Genomic DNA, 15,147 nt, shown 5'->3' with positions numbered 1-15,147 from the left:
GAGAGGGAGTGGAAAGCTCAAGATAAGAACCTGACCTTCACCAAGACAGCTCGTCTCGAGGACAGCCAGGAGGAGGAAAACCAGAAGCGCGCCTGGGATTTCTCGCCTGTGAGCTGCTGGACGATGAACAGTGCCATCTCCGGACTGACCTCGTGCTGACTCAGCTTTTGGTGAGAATGGTTGAAATTAAGAACATGGGGAAGGGATGCTCCCAAGGACAGACAAAAATTTTTTTTCAGCCCTACAGGGCAAGACTTTTACCCATCTGGTAGAGATAGCCCCAAATGAGATAAAAGCTTTGTTATTGTGGGTGCAGTATAATCACCCGCACACAGATGCACACCTTTTGTTTGAGTTAAATTTTTGGCAAGGGATCAATAAGCAACTGTATTACCGAGCCACAGAAAAAAAAAAAAAAAAGAGAAAAAAAAAAAGATAAGACTGCCGCAAAATCTTTGCCTTCAGCAAGGACAATAAGAGACTTTCACAACGCGGCATTTAAGACTAAACAGCTAAGGCTCCTATGGGGGCACAAGGAGGAAGATGGCCCAGCCAGCAGCTTGGGGCAATTTTCCTCACCAGGGGAAACAGGATTGTCTCCCGAGGAGGATCAGGGGGATGGTGTCTCATCATGTCCTGTGTCTCCGGGTTCACACTGTTCCTCAAGACTCCCTCAAATCTCAATTTCTAAGCTCCTCAGCTGCAGAAAATCCCCAGACAGTGAGACAAGCTAGGTACAGACGCAGCCCTCGGTGGGGGAAGGGACTGGCCATTGCCCGAGTCCGAACCCACGGTGGGGGGGCAGCGGCGCCGGCGGCTCCTGGGGGGAGGATGCAGGCGTGAATGTAGAGGGGAGGGAAAAGTGAGAGAGAGGAGAGAACTCTCGCAGCTGCGCGGGTGGGGAGTTCAAAACAGCCCGCGGTGCAGGCGAGAGGGGGGGGCAGTGGGAACCACGCGGACGCAGGAGGCGGCGGGAGCGCGGGTGCAGCGGTCAGACGCCCGGAGCGCCCGGTGATGCGTTCCATGACGAGAATCCGTGAAAGCGCGAAAGCGATTGCCCGACAGGCGCGGGGAATAGCTCCCAGTTCGCAGCGGCGGCGCTGGCCAGGCGGGCGGCTGGACGGAGAGCTGGACTCTCCTGTCGCCGCGGCCATGGCAGCGCGCATGCGCGAGACGGTAGAGCAAAACCCGGAAGTCGGGGCGGGGATCTCTTGCATCTCGAACGCACGGGCACGGGCGCAGACGGCGTCGGGGGCGGCGGTGGCCGCCAGCCAGCCGTCCACAGACGGCGCGGTGGCCGCGGGGGGAGACCCAAGAGGCGCGGGGCCGGGCGGGACGCGGTGCGGGGCTGCGGCAGCGCGGAACACGGCGAGCGCGTGCTGATGACGTCAGCAGAGCGCCGAATCGCGCTGGGCTCCAGCAGCAGTTCGGGGACCGAGCGGGCCGACCCAGAGCGAAAACCGGGGCAGCGCCGGGCCCGACAGAGAGAAGGGGGGGGGGGGAGGACGTTCCCGAGGCGCGGCCGCGCGTAACCGGTGCAGGCGGGCGCGGTCGGGGCGGGGGTTCCTTCCCTTGTTCCCATGGCGACACAGACAGAGAGGGTGAATCCAGGCTGCGCATGCGTTTGCGAGAGTTAAAGCGAATGCGGAAGTGGCTGAGAATGTGGTGCTGGGTTTGGAGAGGATTGCAGGCACGGCTTCAGCACAGCTGACAGCAGGTGTGCGCAGGGAGGGCGAGCAAGAGAGAGGGGCGCAGCCATCCTAACGCAGGCAGAAGCGGGGTTTGACTGCACCAGAAATGCTCCCAGTGCTCTCATGCCGGTGCAGATGGGGGCTGAGCAGAGCCAAGGCAGGGATTTCCTTTGATCACCCCTTCTCCACAGCAGGTGCGAGCGACGCACCGCCCATTTCCTTTCAGCAGCAGCGGCAAACAACAAAATCACAACAGCCACAGCAAACAACTTTTTACAAGCAGCAAATATCCTACAGCAATGCTGAGGGATGGGACTCCCAACTTTCACCCTGAAATGAAATTCAATCAGTCAGTCGCTTTTTGAAAACCAGTCAACACAAGGCCTTTTTTAAATCTCCCCAATGTTTCTAAACACTAACCCCAGATTTTTCAGTTAGGTCACAGAATTGACCGAGCAGACACGCCCAGCCGGTGTGATGATAAGTAATGATTGTGGAACACAATGTGAAAAAGAGATATCATAATGAAAATTGAAATAGAGAATTAAATAGCATGAAATATTAGTAATTTATTATATTAAGGTTTAAGTTAGGTTGTATTTTAACGTTCTATTAATGATAGAATTGATTTTTATATAATTGGTTTGAGTTTAAGTTAAGTATTGTTTAATTAGAGTATATCACTTTAAGTTTATTTTAGGTTTGGGCCCTGAAGAAGTTAAGTTTATTTAGGTTTAATTGATGATGGATTTATATATTGTTAATTTGATACATATGGATTTCGTAAAGTTAATATAATTTAGGGATTCTTTACTAAGATTGTTATATATTGAGTTTAAGTACTGTTTGATTCAAAAATTATTTTAAGTTTTTCAAAGGTCAAGTTTATTTAGCAGCAAAGTTTAGTTGTTTTTCTTTAAGGATGAGAAGGTTTTGACTGAAACAGTTCATAAAGTAATAATGAACATTGATTTAAGGAGAAGACACAATTTATTGGCTCCTCGGTTTTGTTTTAGTCTTTTCTGTTTTATTATAAGTTTATCAGTATATAAGAGTTGTAAAGGAATTTATTTTGAGTTTTCTGAGATTGATTTCATTGTTTAAAAATCAGTTTTATAGTCTGTTATTTCTTTGTATAGTGATACAAAGGGTGCTTGTTTTCAAATCCATTATTTTTAACTATTTAAGTGTTCTATAAATGTTATTGTTAAGAAATTTTATCATGTTATCAGGTGAAGATTTGTGCTTTGTTTTTTCATAATGAATTTTCGTATGTTTTTTTGTTGTTTATGTAATCTTATCCAGGTTACATGCCAGTTCTGAAGTCTCATTTTGGATTTTAACTGTATTGTGCATTTTTCTAGGTGAACTTCCTGGTTTGTTTTTATATCTCTTGTGAGTGGAATCATTGCATTTCTATTTTTTATCATTCTCAAATGTTTTTCAGAAGATCTCAGAGAGAGGTGCCTGAAGCATTCTGACAGCCTTTGTCATTGTTAATCTTACGATTTCTTCAATTGCCATCCTTTTCCTTCAAAAGAGCTTCAAGAAAAGTGAATCTTTGTGTCATTTGATCAGTTTATCGGTTTGAACTTCAAGTGTTTATTTTATAAGAAAATGTTATATTAGGTTGTTATGTTTTAAGTATCATATATGTATTGTTGGTATAAGTTTTGTTTTATATAATATGTTAAGGGACATCTCTCCAGTTTAAAGTTTGGGTCCTGGCCAGACCCTGATTTTAACTTGGACAGATGAGTTTGCCAGCAAAATTCAGAGGTTTCTGCACAAAAATGAATGATATGCAGGTCATTTTGACCCACCAATTTGATCCTACATAGGTGACAGCTGACAGAGCTTTGAGGTGAAACTTGCCGGCCTTGCCGGGGAAAGGATGCCAAGGGTTTTCACTGAAAACAAATGTTTCAGCTGTTTGCAGACTCTGAACTGCTGTCACAATGTTTCTAATGATCGTGCTTTGTTCATTTTTATACATGCTATTTAGAATATCTTTCTTTTGAATTTTCTTGGATTGTTATCGATTTTGATAAGTTTTATGCATTTTATCATTGAGGTATTTTGTCTTGTTCTATATTATGTTTTACATTTCAACTTTCTTGTTTCAAAAGAGAAGAAGAGAAAGAGAGAAAAAAAGGAAAAATAAAAAAGAAAAGGAGTGAAGAAGTGCCTGAAATAAGGCTGAAATGAGGTTGAAGATTTTGTATGTTTTAATCTCTTGAAATAATTATTTTGCAGACTTGATTTTGCTGATCATTGAGAAAAATATGAAGAGAGTGCTAGACACTGGACAGATAAAATTGAAAAAAAAAATCGTTCAAATAAGTAGCTTTGAGCAAGGATTTTGTTAATGTTTCCACAGAAGTTGAAAGTGGGTTTTTTTTTGTTTGCAGACCCTCAAAAACAATTCTTACAGATTTAGAGATGGGAGCTCAGATCATTATTGTGGCAGAGACCAGATTGCTGACAATGTCAGGCAAAGATTTCTTAATCATTCATTTACATTTAAAGAAGAAATATTTTGAGTGGACAATCCAAAGTCACAAGATTTTTCAATCACGTTGTTAGGGCATTCAGAAGTTTGCACAGTTCGTTTTCCAGCACACAAAATGTTAAATGTAAAAGTGAGTTTCAGGGAAAAAAAACAAAAGATAAGCCAGGAACCAATGGAAGAAATGACAGTATTCACTGATGGTTTGGGAAAAAAACTCACAAATCAGTGGTCACATGGAAAAATCAAAAAACAGGGAAATGGGAATCAGGTATCAAAATGGTACAAGGTTCACCACAAGTTGCAAAATTGGTAACAATAGTCAGGGGTTTTTTTTTGTTATTTCAGGAACCCTCAATCTGATCACAGATTCAGTGTATGTTGCAAATGTGATCAAACAATTAGAGGAATCACTTTTAAAACATACAGACAAGGAAATTTTATATTCATATCTATTATGCATGAAAATAATCCTAGAAAAACAGAGAACATTAATAAACACATCAGAGTGCATTCTTCACTTCCGGGGTTTTTAGTAAAAGGGAATGCTCATGTAAATAGACTCACAATGCCCATCTTGCAGACACTGCCAGACATTTTTGAGCAGGCAAAATTGAGCCATGCATTTTTTCACAAAAATGCACAGGCATTGATGGAAACCTTTCACCCTTCTGAAAGCCAGACAAAGGAAATCTGCTTGCCAGAGTGCCAGTTTGTGCAGTCTCCTGTATCTACAGGAGTGGTTAATCTGAGAGGTTTGTAAAAGCCTTCAGCTGTGGCAAGTTGATGTCACAAAATACCCATCTTTTGGGAGACTCGAAAACATTTATATCTCAGTTGACACATTTTCAGAGGCGATTTTTGCATCATTATATACAGGGGAGACCACAGAACATACCTGCAGACATTTTTTATTAGCATTTACATCATTAGGAGTGCAACAAGAAATAGAAACAGATAATGGTCCAATTTACACAGGCAAGGTGCTTGACAAATTTCTGAAAAAACAGAGAGTCAAACATATTTTCAATATTCTTCATTCTCCCTCAGGTCAAGCAAGCAAAGAACACATCACACCCTGAAGTCCACTTGGATAGACAGAGAAGGGAGGAGGCAGGGTTGAACAAATGTGTTGAATTCTTTAAATGTTTTTTTCTCAGAGCCCACTCTACTAATTGTCAGATATGTTACAAACAGTCCACAGGAAAAACTAAGGGAAAATCCTTTCATTTTGATCAGAAACCCAGAGTTAGGACAGATTGAAGGTTCATTTACATTAATAACTTGGGGCGAGGGTTTCGCTTGTGTTTCTATAGGACGAGGACTGAAGTGAATGCCAGCGAGGCACATGAAACCTTATCGGGTGCAGATGCCAGTGGACATGGACCCGAGAAGCAGAGAAGCAAGCACACAGACGAAGGCAGACAACGACGCTGCAGACGTCTCGTCAGACAATGATTGATCACCCAGAGACTTGGGGTTTTTCTGGGAAATCAAGTGTTGTTTGGGTGTTGCTGCATTGCGGGGTTTCTCACAGAGGGTGGGGACATGGACATGGGATTCAGACAGATAGTGTTCATGTGCTTCATTCTTTCACCTGTTGCCTTGGGCAACAGGACAGACTTTCCCATGAGACAACCAAGGGAAAATGTGTGGGAGACTTTGGCAAAAGCAGCAGGTCTGGACAGCATTTGCCTGACCCATTCGAAACCAGAGAAACCATTTTCAACATGCTTGGTAGGTGTGCCAGTGGAGGAATGGTCAGTCCCAGGGGACATCCTTCCAAGGGTTCTGAAGTTTCTTTCAGATCCTGTGGAGGGATGGCATGTTTGGACACAATTCCTTCCTGTGGCTCACTTTGAACCTCTGGATTTGGACATTTTTGGGTCAACAAAAATAAAATGGTGCATCAAATTTAATTCATCAGGAGTGACAAAGACAGATAATCATACAATAGATGTCACTCCGAATCAGCCTTTTTATAAAAATGCGTCATCTTGGTGCAATCATACCAAAATGACAAGCAAACCATCCCTTCAACATCCAGCCACTTTACCGAAGGGAATGTTTTTCATTTGCGGGGACAGAATTTGGCCTGCTATCCCTGCAAAAATCAAGGGTGGTCCATGCAGCATTGAAAGATCTCTTGTTAACACACAGCATGACCTTGATAAGAGAGCAAGGAGGAAAAAAAAAAAAAAATCTAATGAATGAAGTGATCCAAATTGTGACAATGATAATGTTAATACCAAGAAAAAAGGCTCGGAAAAACTGAGTGGTTCTGCTTTCACAGCAGGTGGCATCAAAAAGAGCCTTGGTGCAGTTGGATCAAAAGAGGTTGTGGGCAGAGTAAAGATGCCCATGTCATTTATTTTGCATCGAATGATTTGTTAGCTAGCAGTGAGAAATGAGAACAAAACAGCAACTGAACATCTATTGTGAACACAGTAATTGAACATCTATTGTAAACACATGGACACAAGAGTGATAAATTTAAAGAGGTATCAGAGGACCAAACACACCTGGAGAAAAATTAAATCATAGGTAGATGGTGTGTTCAATTTGTTTCACCTTTCACAGTTGTAGAAAAGAGATTTTGAAAGTAGTTGTATGTAATTATAAGGTATTGTAATTCTTCTGATGCTTGTGCTGTCCTTGCCTCATTGCATGAGGCAGACCATGGACAAAGTTGTCAAAGAGGTGTTCTTGGTTCAAAAAGGAAAGGATCCCTTGAACAATATAGTCCAAATTGTGATGATGATGTTTCTACCTGGGACAAGTCTCAGAGAATTGCAGTAGCAATTTTCTCACCCCAAGCAGCATCAGGGGTGGCCTTGACACAATTGGATCATATAGCATGTTGGTTGAGCAAACACAGTCGTGCCATTTCGTTTGCACTGAGTGACATGTTAACACCTATACACGAAGCCAGCCAGAAAATTTTTGCATTTGAATGGGAAAGCCCTAAAAGTGGGCATAAAACCCAGCTCACATGGTCTATGTTGCCTCAAGACTTCAAAATTTTCCCTACTCTATTTGGGGAGCAACTTGCAAAATGTCTAGAGTCCTGGGAAGCCCCACAGGAAGAAGGAAGGCTATTGCAGTACATGGATGATCTTCTAATAGCCACTCAGACAAGGGAAGCATGTGTAGCCTGGACGGTAATCCTTTTGAATTTCTTAGGGCTCCAAGTATACAGGTGTTATGGTTTGACACTGGCACAATGCCAGTGCCCCCCATGAAAATGCAATTTCTCAACTGAATGCTGTGAAATGTGATCGAGAACAGAGCAAAGCAGGCCCAAGCTTAATAACAAGAAAAAAACTTTATTAAACTACTACCACTATGCTACTATAAAAGAGGGGGAAAAAAAGAAGAAAGAAAACACACACAATTCAAAATGAAAACCTTCCAAAGCATTCCTCCTCCCACCACCCAACTCCAACAAACCACAGTGAGACACAATCTGGACCCCAATCAGATTTCCACCCTCCAGATAATCTACACCCAGTCTATCTGCAGGGAGAGAGGAGCCCCTCCTGTGCCACAGACCCCCCAAGAAACACAGCTGCCACATCCTGTGCTTCCATGTCACCACATGGCACTGCCCGGAGAAAAAAAGTTTGCCAGTGGTGACCCTCTCCTTTCTATGCACAGTGCTCTCACCACCAATGCATGGATGGACAGACTGCTTTTAGGATTTTTCCTTTCAAGGATGCCCTGCCAAGAGGGAAAAAAACAACAGTTCAGTTTTTCATTTTTGGGACCAACAGTCCCCCCCATTTTCCCCTGGGGCCGAGGGTCCAAGAACAGAGATCTTCTTCTCTTCTTCCTCTGCGAAGACAGGGGGCACCACCACAAACCTCCTTAACTTTTCTCTGTTCGCTCCACTTCTGTCTTTTCCCAGCTGAAGCATGGTCTCTTTGGCTCACCGGCATCTTCCTAAAATACAGTCTCTCTTGGAGAAGAAGATCAGTTCAGTCTGTGGCTTCCAAGAAAAAGTCCAGCTATAAAGCTACTCCATCATCTCCTCCCACCTAGAATTTCTCCTTCCAACATCCCAGGTCCCAGGCTGTCTCTTTTTCTCTCTTTTTCAAACCAAGGAGGAGAAAAATTTCACAAAGCTTTCATTTCTCAGGAAGGGTTAAAAGTCCCGACTCCCAGAGATGGCTTGCTGCCCAGGCTCCTGCTCCCACAGCCCGGCTGGGCACCTTGCGGCCCCCCCCCGCTCTTCTCCTTCCCCGTGGTGAACTGCTGATAAAACCACCGCCGTCTCTTTTTCTCTCTTGGGAGAGAGAGAGACTCGGCGGGGGGGGGGGGGACGGACGGAGACATCCCAGATTTTCTCCACCCTTCCATCTGCAGGGGGCCAGCCTGGTTCCACCCTTGGGCCTACCTCCAAAGGCCACATGGCTTCTCCCCTCCCCCACCCAGCTCGTGGCCGGGCAGGGGAGAGTCCTGCACTGACCGCTGACCGGAACCCAAGAGAGCGAGTTCCTCTGGGAATTCTGCTTTTAACCCCTCTGTGTTTTCAGAGGCGTGTCTACCTTCAATTGGTCAATGTCCAAATTGACCTCTTCCTTCCAGAAAAATTATTTTTCCGTGTCAAACCACGACAACAGGGTATTAAAGAAAAAGGCACAGGTGGTGAAGCAGACAGTAATCTACCTGGGGTATGAGGTTTGTGCTGGGCAATGGACTTTAGGGCGGGCTCACAAGGAAGCAATATGCCAGACCCCAAAACCTCAGGCAATAAAGGAACGCTGAACCTTCCTAGTCATGGCAGGGTGGTGCCAGCTGTGGATTTATAATTATGGACCGTTCGTCAGACCTCTCTATGCCCTTATTGCTAATGGGAATAGAGATCTCCAGTGGACAAAAGAATCCACACTGGCCTTTCACCAGCTAAAGAGTGCCCTCATGTCAGCTCCAGCTTTGGGACTTCCAGATGTAAGTAAACCATTCTTTCTATTCTCCCATGAAAAACAGGGAATTGCCCTGGGAATATTGGCTCAGGACTTGGGTCCATATCAGAGGGCAGTGGCTTACTTTTCTAAGCAACTAGATGCAACGGCCAAAGGATGGCCAGGTTGCCTCAGAGATGTAGCAGCAGTCGTGCTGAATATTCAAGAAGCATGCAAGTTTACCCTGGGAGAAAAAATGACTGTGCTAGTGTCCCACACAGTGTCCGCAGTACTGGAAGTAAAGGGCAGACACCAGCTCTCACCACAGAGGTTCCTGAAGTGCCAGGCCATCATGGTAGAACAAGATGATATAGAGTGGTAACTAATATTGTCAACACAGCTTCTTTTCTCAGTAGAAATCAAGGAGAAGCAGTACACCACGATTGCCTGGAGACTATTGAAGCTACTTACTCCAGCCGCACAGACTTAAAGGACACTCCTTTGGACAATGCAGAGACCTGGTTCACTGATGGGAGCAGCTACGTTGCCAGTGGAAAGTGACATGCTGGATATGCAGTCACTACCTGCAGAGAGGTAATAGAATCTGGACCCTTACTAACAGGCACCTCTGTGCAGAAGGCTGAGATAATTGCACTGACCCACTCTTTGGAAATGGCCAAAGGGAAGAGAATAAATATTTATACAGACTCGAGGTATGCATTCAGGGTTGTGCATGCACATGGAGGTATCTGGAGAGAGAGGGGACTGCTGACCTCACAAGGAAAGAACATCAAACATGCACAAGAAGATGGAAGCAGTTCAGCTGCCTGAAAAGGTAGCAAGTATATATATAAAGGCACACCAGAGAGTGAGCTCAGAATTGGAGGAAGGAAATGAGCTGGAAGATAGAGAGGCAAAGGAAGCAGAGAAAGGTGAGGTAATTATTGAAGGAGCTCTAATTCCAGATGGACAAATTTTCCTTGAATGTAAGCCAGACTATGATAAGAAAGACAGAAAATGAACTGAAGATCAAAAAGGGAAATATAACCAAGAGGGATGGACCACCACTGAGGGGAAGCTGGTAATCCCTTCCCACTTGTGGTCACTAGTAAGGGAGAAGCACCAGAAAACACACTGGGGAATAGATGCCCTGAACACTTATTTGATTGAAAGAATTGTTGCCAGGAATCTATATGCCACTATCATTCAGGTGAACTGACAGTGTGATCTTTGCCTCCAGACTAACCCCAAGAATACCCCCAGACCAAAACTCGGTCAGATTGGAAGGGGCCATGGACCTGGACAACAGTGGCAAATTGACTTTTCAGAACTCCCAAGGAAAGGGGGGGTATAAGTATTTATTATTATTGACAGACACATTTTCAGGGTGGCCAGAGGCATTTCCCACCAAAACTGTCAAAGCTCAAGAGATGACCAGGGTATTATTACAAGAAATCATTCCAGATGCAATATCCTCTGATAGAGGATCACATTTCATTTCCAGAATAGTGCAACAGATTAGTAGCCACCTGGGCATAGATTGGGAACTTGACACTCCATACCACCCCCAATCAAGCGGCCAAGTGGAGAAAACAAATTATTTGATTAAGCAGCAAATTGTAAGGCTGGGGCAGGAAGTTAATCTACCCTGGCCCCAAGCTCTTCCACTGGCACTGTTGCAGATTCAAACTAAACCTAGAGCTAAAGAAAGGCTGAGCCCCTTTGAAATGCTTTATGGAAGGCCATATGGAATACAAAAGGGAATGTCCACCCCCATTGGAGAGATAACATTGGCCACTTATATGGTGGTTTTAAGTAAATAGCTCAGACAAATTGAAAAACATGTGGCTGGAACTTGGAGCAGGGAGCTAGATGGACCAATACATAACACACAGCCTGGGGATTATGTATATATTAAATCTCTTACAGAAAAGAGTCTGGAACCACAGTGGGAAGGACCATTCCAGGTGTTTCTCACCACCTTCACCGCGATCAAAGTCAAGGAGCAGAATGCCTGTATCCACCACTCTCGAGTGAAGAAGGCCCCAGAAGCCCCTTGGAAAGTGACACCAGGACACAAAGAACTGAGACTAAAACTTACTCGGGCAAAATGAGTATATTGTGGCCGGGGGTAGTTTGTAAATTCATTTACAGAATTGTTTTGTATATAATTATAATTGGAGTCTTGGAATTAGAGAGTACCTCTATCCAAACCGATGCTGAATGGCCTTGGTCCCAGGCTTTTAATCAGTATACTGGATCCATGGGAGAACCTTCTGAGATAAAAGATTTAAACCTATTCACCGTAGTAATCCATGGGAATTGAGTATATAAGGATCAGGAGTGGTAGGAACAGGAACTGTGGACTCTTCAAGGGATCAGAGGAGAAGAAATTAGGGTAGGATGCCAGGTGGTCAATGGGACCACTCATGAGACACCAAATCAAGTTAGTGTCTCAGCCTCTCCTGTATACAGGCACCGGGAGGTTTGTGATAGCCCAAGTAAATCAGATTGTTGGTATAAATTCACATTAATACAGCCTGTAGAAGTGACTTGTCTTTGGGCTCATGATGCTATCGGGCTCTCATTTAAATTTAAAATAGATGCTATACCTTTTACAATGGCAAGACCTCATACAACTCACACCAGTACTCAAGCAGTTCAGACCCAAACTAAACTTGAACCTAAAGTATATGAAATAGGTCCATACGTAGTGAGGAATATGGGTCAACAACAACTGTTGTTCAATCCAGAGTGGTCTCTCAAATGTGTTGAATTGCTAATGAAAATTAACATCTCACAAATCCAACCAGCCTGCTTCTCTTTCCTAAGGACATCCTTTGAGGGCTGGACGATGTGATTACAAAGACAAGTACACCTCAGGAGCAGAATAAGAAGGAATCTAACTGGGATATTAGGGACAGGATTGGGAGTTTTAAATGGAATTGATTCAGAAATACGGATGAACAAGATGGCCACTGCAGCAGGTGGTCTAGCAAAATTGAAACAGCCCTTACAGTCATCTCTATTGGCATTAGGAACTAGCCAGTGGCAGATTTCAAAAGTACTGCCAAAGTGGGAGAAGGCCGGGGACCAAGACCACAAGTTAATAGTAAACACGCTTAGTACGGTTCAAGATAATGTCTTTAACTTTCAGTTGTATACAAGCACAGTTTTGGATGCAGGCAACAGCAGCTTTGATCATATGGGAAGGGGGTGAAGGTGATTTTCCAGCTGAAATTTGAAAGATTGTCTGGGATAATGTGACTGATTTTGAAAGAAAGTTTATGCTTATTATACGTAATGCCACTGTTTATGTTATCCACTCCATCATCACACTAGGATTAAATAATGAAAAAACGGTGCTCTACCCCTCAGAACATAGGGTTTGGGCATGAAAGGTGAATGAAAAGTGGCAAACAGTAAACTTAGAATCTTGTGCTACTAGGGAACAACTAGGATTCATTTGTGAAAGCAATAATATTAATGCTCAAGATGTGTGTCTTGACACTGAACAAAGTATTTGCTACTTTGAGATTCATCCAGTCACTGATCAGAAAACTGTACTTGTATATACTGGTAAAGGTTGTGTATGCTTGAGAACTGCTTGTGCTATTGCAAAAATCTATAACAACTATTTTATTTTGCCTAGTAGAAATCATTCTAATTTTTTATTTGTAATTTTGTTAAGTTTATCGGGTGTGATTTTTTGTATTTGGCCCCAGTGACATCCCACCAGCTGATTGAAATCAATTACACTATATATCATAGACTATCACCTACTCCTATTGGAATGAACCTGGCATTGGTAAAACAATTAATTGAACACCAAGACCTATTAGTGTTCCTGGAGAAAATGCAAAAAAGTGGAGAGAAAACCCTAATTACTGTCCATCATGATTGTATGATATGGTCCGAAGTTTCCTTCATTTACCTCACGACTGTCACAAGGACACTGAAGACCCCTGACAGAAGTCATGGCCTTGCCCAGGTGGACATGGATGCTTGCCAAGTGACTGTTAGCAGGTGCACTTGCTGTGCTTCTACAGAACATTGCATTCGAACAGGTTGTGACAAGCGGTGGCTTGTCCCTGCATGCCTGCACCTGCTTCACAGACCATGGGGCTCTTCACAATGGCCCATCAATCTTCCCCACCTTCTGGCCAGATGCCACTCGCTTTGGCTAAAGACTATATAAACTGTAACTTTCTGGGAAGACTTTGGTTAACCCCCACGGATGACAATGAATCCATGTGGCTGGCCCATTGAGAACCTCGTCGCAGACAGTGGTAGCTATATTCCCCTTCCCCTCTTTTCTCTCTATTCTTTATTTTCCTTTTTCTGTCCCATCTATCACATTCACTGTTGGTACCAAAATAAAGGTGTATTTGTTGTGATTAAACTGATAGTCCCCTGCCATTTGCCTTTTTGCACTTTTGGGATTGGTTAACAAATCATCACAACACCCCGCACGAGCGGATCATGACATAAAATTGGTGTCACAGACAGGATTTCTGTCTAGACAGAAGGGTGCAGGTTCTGTGTAGTCTGTAACAGGGGAAGGACGTTTCTCTCCAGCTGCACCGAGACTGCCAGCCCAAAAGGCTGAGTTGCTCTAGACAGCAAGGGGGAAGATTTTAATTTCCCACAGACTGTACATTGCCTAGGTGGAAAAGCACCCACACTGTCTTCGGAAATTTACAAAAGATCTCTTAGTGCAAAAGGCAGGGCACTGTTGTTTTCTTGTTGTTGTGTGTATCTGGACTGTCTGGGAAGGAAGGGACAACTTGAAGAAACTAAGCAGGGCCTCCCAGGCAGATTTTGTCTCTTCACCCATGCAGGGAAGCGAAGGACGACACAGCAAAGGCTGTGTGGTTTGTGTAATTTAAGTTTATACCTCCCTGTAGTGGTTTTGGTCCCTTCACAAAATGTGTGATAACCCTAACGCAAAAGTTAAAGCTGGATTTTTTACTCTACTAACTAAACACAATGCCAAACCTTCTCCAGGAGGAGAGGAATGAGCACAAAGTAACTTGTTTAATTTCAAAAATATGGTTGATAGAGTATGTTCTTTACAACATGAAACAAAATTCAAACTGGGCAAAAATAAAACTATCTTATGCTCAGTTTTGGGAGCTTGCCTCACAGTAGCTGTAGAAACTTGCTTAAAGCGAAGAAGTGAGGAAGAAACAATAATAGACTCCCTTCAAAACTTAATTGAAATTTTGCAAAAACAATTAGATAAAGAAAGGAATTAAAAACATTTGTTGAGAAATGTCCTTAGAGAGGAACAGGTTAAAAATTCAAAGCACACTAACACACCAAAAGAAACAGAGGAGAATGAAATTCCCCACATCAATCAAATTTATCCCCACAAAGAATTAACTTAAGTAAAAAATTGTGGGGAACACTGGTGTCCTAATTTAAGACCTTTAATTAAAACAGAATATGACTATAATAATGAAGAGGATTTTGACCCACACATAGCCACAAAAGAAATCCCATACACTGCTAAAGAATTAGCTAAATTGAAAAAGGATGACAGGGGTCTCCCTCATGAAACTGAAACAGAATACATGTTCTGAGTGTCTCTTAACGGGGGAGATCAAATACACTTGACAGAACTGTGGTAGATAGGGACAGGCGATCGGAAGATCTCGGGATGTGACGGAAAGAAAGACCCTTCCCCCTTTCTCCCTGCTTCACGTTATCTATCACCCCCAGAACATGTAACCACACCTAACCCAGTAGTTTTCCACTCCCGACTAACCCAGAGACCCTTCCAACCCCCCACTGACGTAGCAAAGTCCCCCAAGACTATTTAAACCCATGAGATAAGATAATAAACGCTTTCGACCGTCCACCACATTGGTGTTAGCGTGTGTCATTAGCCCGAGTAGCCCGGACGAGGCCGGGCTGCCGTGCTGTCTCCTTGCAACCAGGTCGCCGTTGCCTCCCCTGAAGGCAACATATCTGGTGCCGAAACCCGGGAAGAGAAATTCGCTCGGGTAGCAGGAGTTCACCTGGACAAGGGCAGCGGCCG

At 43.8% G+C, this 15,147-nt stretch overlaps 1 pseudogene; it reads left to right on the top strand.

Annotated features, from left to right (window-relative positions):
• Positions 1-1,023: 1,023 nt before the first annotated feature.
• LOC140682103 (uncharacterized) lies at positions 1,024-14,737 on the top strand (annotated as a pseudogene).
• The last annotated feature ends 410 nt before the right edge of the window (positions 14,738-15,147 follow it).

The sequence above is a fragment of the Taeniopygia guttata genome, chromosome W (assembly GCF_048771995.1).
Source record: "Taeniopygia guttata chromosome W, bTaeGut7.mat, whole genome shotgun sequence".
Lineage (NCBI taxonomy): Eukaryota > Metazoa > Chordata > Aves > Passeriformes > Estrildidae > Taeniopygia > Taeniopygia guttata.
This window is presented reverse-complemented; position numbering and strand designations above follow the sequence as displayed.